Source organism: Bufo gargarizans, chromosome 11 (assembly GCF_014858855.1).
Source record: "Bufo gargarizans isolate SCDJY-AF-19 chromosome 11, ASM1485885v1, whole genome shotgun sequence".
NCBI lineage: Eukaryota > Metazoa > Chordata > Amphibia > Anura > Bufonidae > Bufo > Bufo gargarizans.
The window spans coordinates 14,104,631-14,123,426 of NC_058090.1; the positions used below are offsets into that span (position 1 = coordinate 14,104,631).

At 44.1% G+C, this 18,796-nt stretch overlaps 1 protein-coding gene across 2 annotated transcripts in view; it reads right to left on the reverse strand.

The window, feature by feature from the left end:
• LOC122922119 (TNF receptor-associated factor 3-like) overlaps positions 1–18,478 on the reverse strand; it is a 107,804-nt gene extending 89,326 nt beyond the window's left edge. Inside the window, exon 1 of one of the 2 annotated variants that reach the window (XM_044272602.1) lies at positions 18,348–18,478. The gene's annotated coding sequence lies outside the window, so the exon portion shown is untranslated. Of the gene's footprint in view, positions 1–3,511; positions 3,529–18,347 lie in introns of those variants that run through there. The other variant, XM_044272605.1, reaches the window with a different exon arrangement.
• Between the last annotated feature and the right edge of the window lie 318 nt (positions 18,479–18,796).

Here is an 18,796-nt window from a genome sequence, read left to right on the forward strand (position 1 = left end):
AGTAGTTATATTCTTGTACATAGGGAGCAGTATTATAGTAGTTATATCCTTGTACATAGGAGGCAGTATTATAGTAGTTATATTCTTGTACATAGGAGGCAGTATTATAGTAGTTATATTCTTGTACATAGGAGGCAGTATTATAGTAGTTATATTCTTGTACATAGGAGACAGTATTATAGTAGTTATATTCTTGTACATAGGAGGCAGTATTATAGTAGTTATATTCTTGTACATAGGAGGCAGTATTATAGTAGTTATATTCTTGTACATAGGAGGCAGTATTATAGTAGTTATATTCTTGTACATAGGAGCAGTATTATAGTAGTTATATTCTTGTACATAGGGGCAGTATTATAGTAGTTATATTCTTGTACATAGGGGCAGTATTATAGTAGTTATATTCTTGTACATAGGGGCAGTATTATAGTAGTTATATTCTTGTACATAGGAGGCAGTATTATAGTAGTTATATTCTTGTACATAGGAGGCAGTATTATAGTAGTTATATTCTTGTACATAGGAGCAGTATTATAGTAGTTATATTCTTGTACATAGGAGCAATATTATAGTAGTTATATTCTTGTATATAGGAGGCAGTATTATAGTAGTTATATTCTTGTACATAGGAGCAGTATTATAGTAGTTATATTCTTGTACATAGGAGCAGTATTATAGTAGTTATATTCTTGTACATAGGAGCAGTATTATAGTAGTTATATTCTTGTACATAGGAGGCAGTATTATAGTAGTTATATTCTTGTACATAGGAGGCAGTATTATAGTAGTTATATTCTTGTACATAGGAGCAGTATTATAGTAGTTATATTCTTGTACATAGGAGCAGTATTATAGTAGTTATATTCTTGTACATAGGAGGCAGTATTATAGGAGGTATATTCTTATACATAGGAGCAGTATTATAGTAGTTATATTCTTGTACATAGGAGCAGTATTATAGTAGTAATATTCTTGTACATAGGAGGCAGTATTATAGTAGTTATATTCTTGTACATAGAAGCAGTATTATAGTAGTTATATTCTTGTACATAGGAGCAGTATTATAGTAGTTATATTCTTGTACATAGGGGCAGTATAATAGTATATTCCTGTACATGGTCCAGAGGTATTTATTAGGAATTAGACATAGTGTAGATAGTAGTACAATATTGACTTCAGGGCTATGTAGACATCATGAAGTGTGGGGAAGGCAGGAGATGCCCTTTTCATAATCCAGAATTTCCTACAATTCTTACTGTAGTTCATTAAAGGGGTTCTCCAGGAATTAAGAAAATGAAAATACCTATATATTACTTTATTATAAATATATTCACAAATACCTTTCACTAGTTATTATGGCTCGTTTAGTCTCTTGAGCAATCATTAGGAAAAATAAAATAGCCGCTGTCCTATTACTGCACACAACGCCTGTCCTAATCGCACAGCAGCACAAGTTACTTCAGAACACTGAGGCAAAGAGCTGCCTCATCCTCCTCTCTGCTCTGCTTGTCAAGGATTTTCAGCTGAATCTCTGTAGGAATGAAGTTTATGAGAAGACATAAAAGTACAGAGAGGAGGTGGGGTTGTGGATAATGGGCAGCACTTGTATACAGTCTCCATTACCACAGTCTGTCCTCTCTGTACTTCATGTCTCCTCATGAACTCCGTTCCTACAGACATTCATCAGACATGGATCATATTAAACTGTGTTCATTATGATAATCCCTGACAAGTAGAACAGAGAGGAGGATGAGGCGGCTCTTTAGCTCTGAAGTAACTTGTCCTGTGTGATTAGGACAGGTTTTGTGAGTATGTATAGGACAGCAGCCATTTTATTTCTCCTAATGATTGCACCCTAGACATAATGAGCCATTATAACTAATGAAAGGTATTTGGGAATATATTTATCATAAAGTAATATATAGGTATATTCATTTTCTTTATTCCCGGAGAACCCCTTTAACTCATACCCGTTCCATTCTGCACACATTTTACTGCTTTTTATTGGCTGAAAATCCTAAATTATTGTCCCCTGTTAGGGGAATAACATTAATTACCATTTTATTCCCTCACAAACACTTAAGTCACATGTAAGTAAACCGGTGGGGTGAAGTCTGCGGCGAGTAACGTCTCTTAAAAACAGTAAACATAATTTTCGGTATAAGAGGCACCAAGGAATGTGCTGTGATCTTTTCTTTCACAGAATCTCTGGAGTTCCCCTTGCAGTTGCGCTGGAATTTTAAGTGGTTGTGCTGGCAACTAAATGAAAACTAGTTAAAAAAAACAAAACAAAAAAAAACATTCTTCGACGCCCGTCTTAGTCTAAAGTCTGTTGAAGTGAAAGGCTACGAATTTGGCGCATCTTCCAGCAGTCCGTGTGCCACAAAATCAAATCTATGTCAGCTCTGCACCAGCACCTGGCATGAATTATAGTAACTCTGTCAGGCTGTAATCCCGCTATTTTACCCCAACCACATGGCCGCCACATCTCATAGGCACAGGGGTGCACCTAGCCTTTCTGCTGCCTGAGGCGAAAATTGAAACGGCGCCCCCCTCCAGCCCTACTGTTAAAGGCATACTGTGATACAATTGACTATAGAGAGATGAGCACTTCTACAATGGAAGCGCTCATTTTCCATGGCCCTGCCACCGCCGCCACTTGTCTCCAGGTTTCACCGCCTGAGGCAGTCGCCTCACCTGGCCTCATGGAAGGTGCACCCCTGCATAGGCATAATTCTTCTCACAGCAGAGGCTTTGTTACAATTGTGTCCAGGCTGACCTATACTGCTTGAACTGCAAGTTAGTTGCACTTCCGTGTCCGATCCGCATCCGTTCCGTATTTTGCGGAATAAAATCGGCCCCATTCATTCCTATGGGTGAATTAAATTAGCGGACAACATTCAGTATGTTGTCCGCCACCGTGTTTCCGATTTTATCCACCGCAAAAATATGAAGCATGCCCTATTATTGTCCATAGAAATCGGTCCGCTCCCCCATAGAAGTTAATGGATCCGCAAATATCGGATGACATACGGAATGGTTTCCGTATGTCATCCGATTTTTGTGGATCCGTTTCCGTTTTTTTATTTAAATATTTTAATGAAGGCTCTGCCCTCAGGGTTTTTTTTTTATACTCATCCGTTTTTTGCGGACCGTTTTTTGTGGATGACATACGGAAGCCACTCTTCCGTTTTTTTGCGGACATGCGGATCCGTTATTTGCGGATCCGCAAAACGGAACGGATTACATACGGTCGTGTGAATGTAGCCTTAGAATGTATTGGCTCCCATGAGCCGAAGTTATTACTTTTGCGAAGTCTCGCGAGACTTTGCGTAATAACTTCATAAATTGATTTCTACTGTAAAAAAACATTTCCTGATCTCTAAAGCCTTTAAAGACAACAAGGTAGATCCAGTTTATAATGTATGAGCCTTCTCTATAAAATATACACAAAGTGCCCGAGTTGCTCAGTATAGCAGAGTTAGTTCAGTAAACGCAAGTAACCACTCACAGGTATGGGGGACCCCCAGCCTCGCTCCTGGATCTTGTAAGGACTGCGATCGTCCTCAGTGTTGCCGTCTCTTGTGTGATCGGACGCGTCTAAACGGAACATTTGCACAACCATGTAATTAACATAGGGGATAACCCAGGTAATTAACAACCATCAACGTCATCATCTCTTAAAGTGGAACTCAAAGGTATATTCATACCGTAGTCAGTGTACATAATATACAGAATATATTGTTACACAGGGAAGGGTATGGTCTGGGAAAACAGGTATTTTCCTCCCAGCGTTTGCTGCTGGGCTGATTTGCAGTCAGGTGAGGTCAAATACCGGACCGGACTTTAAGTGTCTGTCCAGGTTTTGGCAGCACCTGGCTGTCCTTAAAAGAGAGCTGGGCTAAGCAGCAATCTCTGTGCTGGGATCTGAGGCTTGTTTGGGGCTGGAGGGCTGAGTCCCACGTGTCGGGGAAACAGGCTGTATGAACTCGCCATTGTGTGTGAATTAACTCCAAGACTGCAAAGTGACGTTTTGTTTTGTGAACTTGTCCCATGTGTGAATAAACACTGAAGTTTGATTAAAGAACTGGTAATTTGCCTCTGTACTGCGTCCGCTTACCCTGCCTACCAGAGCGAATTCCCACAATGTGCATACATATAAGAGAAAGAAGATTCGGGAAGATGTAATTGCTTGGGACCAGTCACTGGTGAACAGATTGGACTTGTTCAGACTTCCAGACATCGTCTGTGTCCCGCACTTCTGGAATAGTGTAGATCTACACTGACATGTTAAAGTGAATATCTACCACTAGAGGGAGCTCACCGCATACTGCTCGTCAGGCAGTCAGTGTGACACGTGTTGGAGGATTTGGGGCTTTGCATAATAATAAAAAAAAAGCACTGACTGCTATGAGGATGTATTAGGAAAATAATCAGCACAAAATTGTGTCTCTAAAGAAAAAAAAAAAAAGGTGGAGATGACATTATTCTCCTGAAATACTATGGTCCCTACATCCCACAAGGTCAGCACAGCTCTTTGCTGAAAAACTCTGTGCTGCTGGAGTACTCCTCTGCTTCTTCAGCTTTGTACCTTTCAGTCTGTGATCTGCCAGAAGATCAGCACATCATTCTCCTGATTCCTGTAATACTCTGTGCTGCTGGGGCCATGGTAATTTTCACTATGAAAAGCTACCCTACCGTCTGATTTCCAACAACCCCATCCCGACCTTACTTCATGGCACTGCCACTATCACATGCTGCTTTATGTAGGAAATTACATTGCCTTTTCTTAGGATAGGTCATTAAGGCATCACTGGAGGGGGCTCGGGCACTGCAGCCCTTTCATGGAGGCCTCTCTGTATAGGTGGCTGCATCTGGTCCTGCATCCTCATCCCATATTCAGCCCCATTCACAGGAACCCATGCATTACACCCTTTATAGCCTAACTGTCACGGGTAAGGAAGGTAGAGAGGAAGTGCACCCCCTAAACTGCCACCCTCAACCCTGTCCCTGCCTGCTTGCACCACCCGCCCTAGGTGACGGGGCGCAACTGGGCGACGGTCCCTGCCCTACGTAAGTGTAGAGCAGAGCGAACAGAGAAAGAGAGGAACATACAGCCAAGGCAGAAGGCGGTACACAAGACTAAGGCAAACGGATAGACAGGGGGTAGAAAAGACAACAGTACCCAGTGATGGGAAAGGCAATGGCGGGTCAACTAGCCGAGGTCGGTCCGGGAGGTCACGTCAATACAAGGGATGAGGCAGGAGACGAAATCCGAGAACGAGCCGAGGTCAAATCCGAGAGAAAGCGTAGGTACCAAGGGAGCGGGCAAAGCGAGGTCAGGAAACAAACAAGGTCAATACCAGAGGGCAAGTAGGAAGCAATAAGAGTACACACAGCCCTAGAGACGAAAATCACAGGCAACCTGTAGCCAGGAGGCCGCCTGTATTTATAGTGGGGAGTGAGGGTCATGTGACGTGGCCAGCGTCACATGACCGACAGACAGACAAGTCGAGCACCGAGTGATCAGCTCGGCTCTCAAGGCAGACCTAGGAGCAGGGAGCCTCCCAGCTAGCAAAGCCGCCCTGGGAACGAGGCCGAACACAGATCCTCGCTCCCGAAGCTAAGCAGCAGGTCTGCGGCTGATGGGAGACAGAGTGCGCCCCGTTACACTAACCTAACAATGGGCCATCAATGTAAATTTAGAAATGCACTGTCATCTTCTGAAATACTCTGTGCTGCAGTTCCAAAAAGTAAATGGGTAAAATAAATAAATAAAAAGCAACAATAAGAAAAGTGCAGAGACTGTGGTCATGGCGGGCCGCCACCTATACCCCGATATGTCCAATAATCCTCCTCAGGAGCCAGGCTATATTAAATGGTAGCAGAAAAAAAATCTGTCCTCTTTCATCAGTCACAAAAAAGGAAAAATAAAATTAGAGTTGGGTCATCTGAAGTCAGATGATGTTGAGCTGAGTGACCTTTTAAGTGAGCCGCTTTATTGGAGCCCAAAAAAAACCTGAAGGAATCTTTCTAAAACCAGATGCAGAGGTTTCAGGAAAGCCCCATGCATGTATTTTAAGGCGGGGAGTCTAAAAAGACACAGAAGAGTCATTGCTGGAGAAGCCGATCCGGGATTGGGGAGCAAGAAGGCAAAATATGTATTAGACATTGTTACTATTAGGAACAAGAGAATAACACATTTCAAATGTGGGGGCACTTACTATTCTGCTATGAGACAGAGACAATAGATCGGGCCGGCTGTGGGTACAAACCTTTATTTTACTATTTGCAGCTCCTTTTATTCTGACACAGAGAGATGTAAAAAAATAAAAAATAATAGAATACTGTCTGCCTGCAGCCACCACTAGGGGGAGCTCACAGCATATGGATTCGGACAACTCCTCCTGAACTCTGTATAAATCTGCATGCAGTGAGCTCCCCCTACTGGCAGCTCCAGGTAGATAGAATGCTATTATTTTACTCTATGATGGTCAGTCCTTTAGCAGTGGTGTAGGTAGCTATAGTAGGTATATCACTGGTTAATCTTTTATATAAATCTTCATGTGACACAAAATGTCCTATATTGTCCTGTATTATGAAGAATATTGTATTCCGTAGTATAAATTATAATATGAGAAGTTACTTAAAAGTTTTGCCACCTCTTTATGTGGTCACAAGACTCCTAGTTATGAGTATAATTTACTGTAGGGGGCAGCAGAAGCCTTCATTGGAGCTCCTGACCTATGTACCATTTATTATACTGGTGGCAGAGGAGACTCTAACACGTTCAGGCACCAAGGCCCGGATTGCGATCGCAGCCTCTGCACCCCTATAGCTACACCCCTGTATCTGGATCATACAGCCATATTGTAGTCACAAAGCTCAGCTCCTGATTCTGCAGTTTACGGCTCGGGATCCGTCAGCGCGGAGCTGACAGACACACCTCTAGCCAAGCCCCCTGTAATGCAGCGGTATGGTAAACTCACATCTAATGTGCAACGCCATCATCTCCCCGAATCCCAAGCAGCAGAGATGCACTCTGTACAGACACTGAACCAGCAAGGATTGAGGTGGGAGATTCTGCCATGTATTAAAACAGGGATGCCCAACCTGCGGACCTCCAGCTATTGCAAAACTACAACTCCCAGCTTGCCTGGACAGCCTACATCTATCAGGGCATGTTGGGAGTTGTAGTTGTGCAATAGCTGAAAGGCCACAGGTTGGGAATCCCTGTATTAAAACAAAAACAAAAAAAACTGAGCAAAAACAGCAGAAATCTGAATGCAGCTTTTGAAGTAACTGGAGTATAAGTAACCATAGTTATAGGGTTAAATCAGTCATGCTTAACCTGCAGCCCTCCAGCCGTTGTAAAACTACAACTCCCACAATGCCCTGCTGTAGGCTGATAGCTGTAGGCTGTTCAGGCATGCTGGGAGTTGTAGTTTTGCAACAGCTGGAGCATGCCTGGGTTAGATGATAACATTCTGTATGCCTGCAGTCACCACTAGGGGGAGCTCACTGCGTATGGATTTATACAGGCAGTATTGTACTAAACAGGAGCTCCCCTAGTAGTGAGTGCAGGCAAGCAACAGGTAAAGAAGTCAGGTTAAAGGGGCTTTAGACATTGATAGCATATCGATAAGATATGCCACAAATATCAGATAGGTGAGGGTCCCAGAATGGGACCCCCAAAGTGAGGGAAGAGCAGTCGCACATGCACAGCTGCTCTTCACTCTTTTCTATGGGGCTGCCGAAAATAGCCAAGCACTCGCTCGTTTATCTTTGGCAGTCCCAGAGAAGTGAATGGAGAGGCGGCCTCGCATGCGCAGTGCACTCTCCGTTCCTTTCTATGGGACTTTCAAAGATACGTGCAGCTGGCCTCCATTCTTTTTTATATGAGCTGCCGAAAATAGCTGAATAGAATGGTGGCCGCGCCTACGCGGTGCTCTCGCAATACATTTCTATTGGCGTACCGAAAATAGCCAAGTGTGTTCTCGCATCTATTTTCGGAACTCCCATAGAAATTAATGGAGAGCACACCGCGCATGCACAGTGTGCTCTCCTTCACTTTCGGGGCCACTGCTTTTAGTTTTTAGTCCTTCAACTCTCCCTCCCCCTCTCCTCTTGCTCCAAGAGATAAAAGTAAAAAGAAATCAGTAAAAAAAAAACAAAAAACATGGACGTATCCTTTAAGACCGTAGTCTGAAACCAGTGACACTCCAGCGGTTGCAAAATTATGACTCCCAGCATGCCATGACAGCCTATGGGCATGTTGAGAGTTGTAGTTTTGCAACTGCTGGAGAGACACTGCTTTAATGGGCTCCGAAAATAGACATTTTCTTCCTTATAGACCCCGTTATAAGAGCATACAGGTCTTATGAAGCCAAGGCAACAATTTATAGGGAACTATAAGCAGGAAAATCCCCGACATTATATAGGGAAGGTTCTTTTAGGTCTCGGTTGTTGTCAGTACGAAGGTCACTGCACAGACTTGTTTCCTTCATGTGTACTAAGGTTACCTACAATAAGGGCTACGGCTTTAAAGGGCCCCTAAACCCTTATTACAAGACCCCGGATTGGTTCTGCCTATCTCTCAAGAACACTTCAAGGAGTAGGAACAGCTACGCTGCAAGCACTGGACCCAGTGGTCGTCACATCCCACCGCGGACACTGAAGATCTGAGTCATCACGGTCCTGAACGTAATGACTAGGACTTTGTTGAGGACAGTATTTCTACATCAATGCCGATGGCTGGGGCCTGTAATAATTTTTCTGTAGTGTCCTCAGCCTCCCCCCACGTCCAGGGATCAGACCCCTTAATGGACCAGAACGACTGTTACAGATGGGGACTGGATACAACTGTGACAAACCCTCTACTATAGGTTTTCGGCCTCTGGGGCTGGACAAGAATATTTCTATTCACTGGTAGTAAGCACAGATCTTGAAAATCGTAATCACATAATATAGTTGAAAGTTGCAGAACTTTTCTTAACTAAATGATTACACTTTATTTACATAAAAATGTAAAAAAGACCTTTAAAGGGGTTTTCCGACATTTTACTACTGATGACCTATCCTCTGTAGCTGATCGGTGGGGGTCCGACACCCCGGACACCCGCCGATCAGCTGTTTGAGAAGGCAGTGGCTCTCCTGTGAGCACCATGGCCTCCTCTCTGCTTTTAAACATGTTTATCAGTCATGTGGCCTAGGTGCGGCTCAGCCCTGTAGAAGTGAATGAAGCTGCAATACCAAGCACAGCCACTATACAATGAACGGCGCTGTGCTTGGTGAGCACAGAGAAGGCCGCGGCACTCACAGGATGGTTGGTGCCTTCTCAAACAGCTGACTGGCATGGATCCCGTGTGTCTGACCCCCACCAATCAGATACTGATGATCTATCCTGAGACTAGGTCATCAGTAGTAAAATGTCAGAAAACCCTTTTAAGTCAAACTCATAAGCCAACAAGTCACAAATGCCCCTGTCGGGCATGACCAGTGGCATACCTTCAATGGAGGCAGAGAACGCGACTGCTATGGGACCCGACGCTGAACTTCTTTTGTTTCCGATGTCAAAACAGTGCATTTTCATGCAGCCACCACTTGGGGGAGCTCAGTGCAAAATGATGATAACAGCTTCCATTGCAGACAATGGTAACTGTATAAACTACTATGCACTGAGCTCCCCCTAGTGGTAGCTGCAGGAAGACAGCTTTATAATATGATGGGAGCTGACTTGCAGCATCCCAGCACGGCCACTTCACTTTGAATAGAGCTGTGCTTCCTGTTCCATTCAAAGGGTTACTTCCAGTGCTGGAATCTGCAGGGAACAGCTGATAAAGAATGTGCAGAGCTTCAGGCCCCCACTGATCTGATATTAATATCAGGAGCCTGGAAAAACCCTTAAATTTGTAAAATGAAAAGTTCTGCAATATAATTGTTATAATTGTTTTAGTTCCTAACTATTTACAAGATCTCTGCTTGCTGTAAGTAGAGAAACCTCTTCAGCACGGATTAAAGATGAAAACCTTTCATTATCTAAGACCCCGTTCACATCTGTCATGTTCATTTCTGTTTTTCTGCTCCGTCACATGGGTCAGAAGTGCTGGATCAGTCACATGATAGACGACAGCGATGCCCGATGGACCCCATTGATGATAATGGAGTCTGTCATCACTTTGCCAAATTGTGCTGCATGCTGCTTTATTTTGTGATGCAGATGTGAATGCAGCCTAACATTTCTCACAATTGAAAGTTTGCTACAATTGTATCCAGTTTAGACAATCATCTGGTAGCTAAATACATCAGTCTCCTGTCCTACAAGTTTGCAACACTGTATCAGTGCAGATAAGGCGGCGTTCACACTGCCTTCAGTGGCTTCGTTTGGTGGCTCTATCAGCAGCCCCAGAAGATCTGACAACAGAAACCGGGACAAAACCTTATTAAACCCATTGTAGGTCAATGGGGTCTATAGGGAGTGGAATCTGCCACTGATCGGTCAGTGCATTGTGGTTTCCATTATAAACATAAACCATAATAGTGTGGGCACAGTTTTAAAGAGGGTTTTTTGGGCTCCTGATATTGATGACCCTTTTCTCAGGTTAGGTCATTAATATCCAAGCAATGAGGGTCTGACACCCCGCACCCCCACCCATCAGCTGTTCCCTGAATGGAGCAATTTAGAACAGCTCCGGTCAAAGTGTAGTGGCCGTGCAGGGTTACTGCAGCTCTCATTAACTTAAATCAGGCATCCTCAAACTGCGGCGCTCCAGCTGTTGCAAAACTACAACTCCCAACATGCCCGAACAGCCTACAGGTATCAGCCTACAGCAGGGCATTGTGGGAGTTGTAGTTTTACAACAGCTGGAGAGCCGCAGTTTGAAGGTGCCTGACTTAAATGGTGGCTAAGCTGCAGTAACCCAGCACGGCCACTACACTTTTACCGGAGCTGTTCTATCTGCTCCATTCAAGAGCTAGTTCCAGTGTCGGAGGCTGCAGGGAACAGCTAATCAATGGGGCTGAGAATAGTTCATCAATATCAGGAACCTGCAATACGCCTTAAGGGTCCATTCACATGTCCTGTTTTTTTTCATCCTGAAAAACGGTCCGTTTTTTGCGGATCCGTTGTTCCTGAAAATGTTTCCGTATGTCATCCGTTTTTTGCGGATCCGCAAAAAACGGAAACATGTATACATTTCAATAATCAAATAAAGTTGTTTGGATTTCTTTGAAAAAAAATTGAAAAAAAAAATAAAATAATAATTTGTTATGTGTTTCCAGGAACGGAATCCGCAAAAAACGGATGACATACGGAATGACATCCGAATGTCATCCGTTTTTTGCGGATCCATTGACTTTGTATTGTACCAGGATCCGATTTTTCAGGACAAGAATAGGACATGTTTTATATTTAAACGGACATGCGGAACGGAACAACGGAAACGGACAGCACACATTGTGCTGTCCGATTTTTTCCAGGACCCATTGAAAATGAATGGGTCCAGATCTGGTCCTGATCTGTTCCTGAAAAAACGGAACAGATCAGGAAAGAAAAAACGGACGTGTGAATGGACCCTTAAATGTATTGATCTGGAGTTAAGGGCTTACGAAGACTGGATACAACCCTCAGCTGTGTATGTCTGCACTGTTTCTCCAGAGGCTGAAAACCTACCCTGACCTCATGCTTCAGGTGCAGTCTACCTGGAGTCTAGGACAGGAGAGAAATGTGTGCAACTGTTATTTTTATCTTACATATGATTGTCTTGATTGATACATTGTAACATGGCTCCTGCCTTGTGTATACTCGCTTTAGTGACTCCACCACCTTGATATGGGCCACTAGTATAGCCTATACTTCCCAGCATGCCTCTGGCTTCTTAGATACAGAGGGGGCTTAGTCTCATCCCACAGCAGTTGCTCTGTTCTGAGTCCTGTCTAAAGATCCAAAGATACCAAGTGATAGATTAGTGGTACAGAACTGCTGTCCCCTAGCTCACACTGCAGTGTCAGTGCATCCTATGTGATGCAGCTTCAGCCTGTCTCCCCTGCTTCCTGCTTGTGATAGTTTTCACACTCTAAAGCAGCATCTCATAGGAATACACTGGATGTTCTGTACAAAGCACACGCACATAGTATGACTTAGAGGAGGGCGATGTGTAGCAGCATCTCATAGGAATATGCTGGACATTCTGTACAAAGCAGACACAGTATGAGTTAGAAGAGAGTGGTGTGTAGCAGCATCTCATAGGAATACACTGTATGTTCTGTACAAAGCACACACACAGAGCATGACTTAGAGCAGTGTTCACTAACTCCAGTCCTCAGGGCCCATCTATCAGTCATGATTTGAGAACATACCACAGAATCATTACCTGAGGTAAGCCCTGATGCATTGCCATTAATTATATCACCTACTGAATACTAAGGAAATTCTAAAGCCCTGAGGACTGGAGTTGGGGAACACTGACTTAGAGGAGAGCGGTGTGTAGCAGCATCTCATAGGAATACACTGGACATTCTGTACAAAACAGATAGGATGAGAGGAGGGCAGTGTGTAGCAGCATCTCGTAGGAATACACTGGACATTCTGTACAAAGCAGATACAGATAGGATGAGAGGAGGGCAGTGTGCAGCGTGCAGCAGCAACTCATAGGAATACACTGGACATTCTGTACAAAGCAAACACAGATAGGATGAGAGGAGGGCAGTGTGCAGCCGCATCTCATAGGAATACACTGGACAGTCTGTATAAAGCAGACATAGATAGGATGAGAGGAGGGCAGTGTGCAGCAGCATCTCATAGGAATACACTGGACATTCTGTACAAAGCAAACACAGATAGGATGAGAGGGCAGTGTGCAGCAGCATCTCATAGGAATACACTGGACCTTCTGTACAAAGCAGACACAGATAGGATGAGAGGAGGGCAGTGTGCAGTAGAATCTCATAGAAATACACTGGACATTCTGTACAAAGCACACACACACATATTAGGAGTCAGAGGAAGGCTGTGTGTGTTGCAGCATCTCATAAGAATACACTGGACAGTCTGTACAAAGCACACACAGACAGTATTGCCAGGCAGTGTGAGTCAGGGGAGAGCAACAATGTAAAGCAGCATTACGTAGGATACACCGGGAGTTCTGCACTCACGACATACAGATAAGGCTACTTTTACACTAGCATTTTTTGTGGATCCATTAAGGATCTTCAAAAATGCCTCCGTTACAATAATACAACCGCATGCATCCGTCATGAATAGATCCAGTTGTATTATGTCTTCTATAGCCATGACAGATCCGTCTTGAACACCATTGAAAGTCAATGGGGGACGGATCCGTTTTCTATTGTGCCAAATTGTGTCAGAGAAAACGGATCCGTCCCCATTGACTTACATTGTGTGCCAGGACGGATCCGTTTGGCTCCGCTTCGTCAGGCGGACAACCAAACGCTGCAGGCGGCCTCCAGAGCGGAATGGAGACTGAACGGAGGCAAACTGATGCATTCTGAGCGGATCCTTTTCCATTCAGAATGCATTAGGGCAAAACTGATCTGTTTTGGACCGCTTGTGAGAGTCCTGAACGGATCTCTTAAACAGAAAGCCAGAATGCTAATGTGAAAGTAGCCTAACATAGGCAATTAATGTGAGTCAGGGGAGTTTTATAACTCGGCAGCTAATCACTGTAGGGCATGGATGTCAAACTCATGGCCCTCCAGATGTTGCAAAACTACAACTCCCAGCATTCCCTGATAGCTGCAGTATGCCCAGGCATGATGGGAGTTGTAGTTTTGCAACAGCTGGAGGGCCACGAGTTTGACATCCCTGCTGTAGGGGCTAACCTATTACATAACTTCACTCCTGGTCCCCTAGATAAGGAGGATAGGGCTGGGTGGTAACGGGAGTGCCTAAAGGCGGCCAGGAGTGATTCGATAGCTGCTGACGTAACCCGGTAGTTTACAACTCATGTCTGACCAAAGTAGTGCATTTTTTTCTGGTATGTGTAATAGAATCTGCAATGGAGCCTCAGATGTGAACATGCACTTGTATATCCCCCCAAAAAATTGTGCTTCTTTATTTATTTTATGCACTTATATAGCACTACTATATTCCGCAGCACTTTACAGACATTGGAATCCAACTGTCACCAGTGGGGCTCACAATCTAAGGTCTTTGGAGTGTGGGAGGAAACCGGAGTGCCCGGAGGAAACCCACGCAAACTCCATGCAGATGTTGTCCTTGGTCGGATTCAAACCGAGGACCCCAGCGCTGCAAGGCACCAGTGCTAACCACTGAGCCACCGTGCTTCTTTAACATCGATCTTACATCCTTTAACAAATCTTGTAATTTAATTCAGTCTATTGTGTTTGAATTGCACTGAAAATACATTGTAAGCTTTATCGGTACAGAGATCAATGAAAACTGATGCACTCATTACAGGGCTGTGAAAATGCCAGTGCTTTCTAAATAGCAGACAACGAGGATCCGCTTTGATAGAGCTTATAGTCAGGTAGAGGACTCGTCCACCAGGTGGCACTGCGCGCATCCTCCATGCTGTATGCCATGCATTATGAATCATGCACATGGCCGTATTACAGCTCAGTACACGTCCCAAGTTGTTCACAGCTGTAATAAGTCTATGGAGCCCCATTATCCTTTAAAGTTCCATACAGCGGCATATCGCCTCATGACAGCATTGCTTCTAGGCCGGAATATTTCCATAATACAGTGCCATATAGAGCTGACATACAACGGTACAAGTAATGCCTACAGTGCAAGGCTTTGTCAATTTAAAGGGCTATTCGCTAGGATTTGCCATCAATGTCAGATAGGTGCGAATCTGACCTCTGGGATCCACTCCTATCTCCAGTGAAAGAGAGGACATAGCACATGTACAGCGTGCTCTCCATTCACTGCTATGGAAGTTCCAAAAAGCGCCATTTTTGGAACTCCCATAGCGGTGAATGAAGAGTGACCGTGCATGCATAGCTGCTCATGTGCTGGGACTTTTCTGGAGATAGCAGAAAGTCCCAGTGGTGGGACTCGCACCTATTGATGGCATTTTCTAGTTGCGTTGTAAGGTTATTTTACATAATTAAGTACTGATTGGTTCTGCCCCCTTTAATTATTTAAGATTACCTTCTATACTCCTTGTAATGTAGTGAGTTAGGGATAGTTAGATAACATATACAAACCCCCCATTCCTCAGTGATTATCTCAGAGACATGCGTACTGCAGGACATCCTCAGAAGGAAGGTCCGGAAGGTATAAACTTTTTGTGCACAAAGGCAAATAAGGGAACATCATCCAGGTAGGATGTTCTAGGTCACTATCTCTCTCTTGTATTGGCCATGTGCTATCATATGGCGACAAGAGCTCCCCCCCCCCCCAATATTGTGTAGGCCAGGTGATTGATACTGTATGTGGTTTGTCTATTTTACCTTATATTTAGTCACACTTAGTAAATATTTTTATCACTTAGCCTGCTTAAGCCTATTTATTCTTAAATCGTTAATTCACGTTAAAACACTAGTGATAGGTCTTTTAATGTCTGAGATGGAAACACTCCTTTACATCACCGTGGAACAGGGTGAATGCTCAGACGTCACCCCCCTCTCCCCTCTCACAGCATTCACAGAAACAAAGCATCCTCCTTTCTATCTAGTATTGACTGTGTTACTCTATGGTGGAATCGAGGAGGTTTCCGAACATTTACAGAGAATGCAGAACTACAAGCTGCTAGAGGTCGAAGAAGATGCCAGTGACCCCGAAAAAGATATATTAAAACGTTTTATGTATTCACACATACTTCTGATTTATGGAAACCAATACCCCCCTCCCTAAAGTGGCCGAGGGAATAGCACTGTTGCCTTCGGGTATATTCAGATGGAGTATTTCGGGTGCGGGTTTCAGAGCGGATTCGGTGCTGAAAACCAGGCTGAATCTGCGCTGAATCCACCTCCTATTGTTTTCTGCTCATGCGGCTGAGGATTTGTGCTGGGTGGTTTTCAAGACCGCACCAAGAATGGGCAGTACGGTGGCTCAGTGGTTGGCGCTGGTGCCTTGCAGCGCTGGGGTCCTGGGTCTGAATCCGACCAAGAACAACATCTGCATGGAGTTTGTGTGGGTTTCCTCCCACACTCCAAAGACATACGGATAGGGACCTTAGGCCTAGTTCACACGAATGCTTTTTTTTGCCAGTGTATGGTCCGTTTTTTTGTATTCCGCATACGGTCCATATACGAAACCATTCATTTCAATGGTTCCGCAAAAAAAAGGAATGTACTCCATATGCATTCCGTTTCCGTTGAAAGCTAGAACATGTCCTATATTTGGCCGCAAATCACGTTCCGTGGCTCCATTCAAGTCAATGGGTCCGCCAAAAAAAACGGAACACATACGGAAATGCATCTGTATGTCTTCCGTATCCGTTTTTTCTGAACCATCTATTGAAAATGTTATGCCCAGCCCAATTTTTTCTATGTAATTACTGTATACTGTACATGGCATATGGAAAAACGGAAATGAAACCGAAACACAATGGAACTCAAAAACGTAACGACTGATCCGTGAAAAACGGACCGCAAAAAACTATAAAAGCCATACGTTCGTGTGAACTAGGCCTTAGACTGTGAGCCCCATTGGGGACAGCTGGATGCTAATGTCTGTTCAGCTCTGCGGAATATAGTAGCGCTATATAAGTGAGTATAATGAATAAATGTACAGGTCCATTTTTGGCGCAGTTACTTTGCGGACTCCTCGCAAAGCCGCAGCAGGAGCTTGGACGCAGTTTAGCTCCATTCCGTGGATTTAAACCTAGCGCATGAAACCCCACCACGGCAGAATCCATCCACCTCTCAGAACCAGCGGTGTAGGTTTGGGCTGTATGGAGTTTTATGTTCTCCGTATGTTCATGTGGCTCTACCCCTGTATCCTCCCATATCCCAAAGTGGTATTGTCCCTATGTCCGAGGTAGCGAGTCCTATGCTGGAGACTTGATCGGCAGCTGGACAGCGCGCTGCAGAATACTTTGCTGCTATATAAATGATGCGAATCCTTTATTTCACAGTCCAGCGCAGGAGTACAGGATGTTCCTCTTCCAATAAAGCAGAGACCTCTAGCTTCCAGCAGCATTACTGCACACCCAATTACATTCTACAGCCGTCTCATTACTTCATATACTCACACATTAATATCATGCAGCACCAGGACCGACGAGACCCGTCTCATTACCCTGAGCACCACATCCATATTTTGTTAGGAGAAATTAAGAACAAATTCCTATCTCATCATCATCATCATCATCAATGAGCCATTTTCTATACAGAGTAAGAGAAGGGCATCACAGGACATCATTTTAACAATCCAGCCTGTATACGATGAATCCAATCAGTCATCCATAAACCGTGAGCATAATAAAAAAAAATAAGAAAAAAATAAAATAAAATAACAATAAATAAAAGTCAAATAAATGATGATCTAAAAATAATTTAAAAAAATTTAAATAAAGGTTATACACTGACTTTTGGGTCTTATTGCCCCCCCCCCCCCCCTATTTTGCACTGTATTTTTTTAAGAGAAGGGAGTTATAATAACTACCGGCCATTGCCCAACTACTGAATTTCTTCCGGTATTAATAGTCGATGCATTCCAAAGATAATATATTACAACCCCCCCCCCCCCCCTCCCCATCCACCAATTTTAATTTTCTTGGATGACACAGCACCCGGACGGTGGAGCGTTACTAACATGCCATTTCAGAATAAGAGTCATGAATATTTGTGCCATGATTGTTACCCCCCCTGCGTGGCACATACCTGACGGATATCCCTGAAATGCTCAGTCATGTAGTTATTTGGTCATGCAGTCATCATACTGACTAAGCCTATATTCACACACTTCCATCCCCCATCCGTTTCCCTCCATTTAGTGCAGATCACCATGATCTTTTCCCAGCTATAACACTGCGGTATCATTAGCCAGGTGGGCTGCTGGCGGGTGGTGGGCACAGATTTAATGATCTATCTATTTTTATGCATGGCTTGATGATATGTTATTTTCAATATTCTCTCACAAGCAGACGGAGGCAAGAAATCCCTATTTCACCTGCCCCAAAGCTGGCACAGAGTGTCACCTCCTTTGCAGCACTCCCCATCTCTGCGTACCCTGTGCCAACATGGGCACCGGGGAAGGGAATGAGTGCATTTTGTGCAGCCGTACTCAAGGAGGCATGTGAAAAAACATACAAGGCAGTTCATTTTCCTCAAGTGCTCCTCCTCCATCTCCCCCAGAACCTTACCCAGAGCACTAAGGTCACTCATCACTATGAATAAGCAGTTCGCTCACTTACCTTTTCCTCACTTTATTGAATTCAGTGCTGGCGCTTAGCCCCAGGTCGCTAGATTCCATTGTAAAATGAAAATAATAAAATTAAAATAAATTAATGCCAATGAAAAAGTGAATTGCAAGCCAAGCAACAGATGTGATGGGATGCAGGTACATGACCAGGTAGGCACGGGCTAAGCGGGCATCTGGCAGATACTAGTGGCACAGGAGCTGGTAGCATGTTATCTGCAGGCTGCTGGTAGGAATGAGGCCATTGCAGTGGTGAGGGGTCAGGGGAGGAACAGATGCTGCAGCTGCAGATTCTATAGCAGACAGCATAGCGCCCATAGGCTGCTGTACTCCGGCTGGGTGCCACCAGTGCACAGGGGTATTGCTTGTTTAATGGATTGCCTGAAAGAATGAAAAGGAGAGTATAGGCAGAGCTCACCCCCTTTGCAAATGGTAATGGTTGAG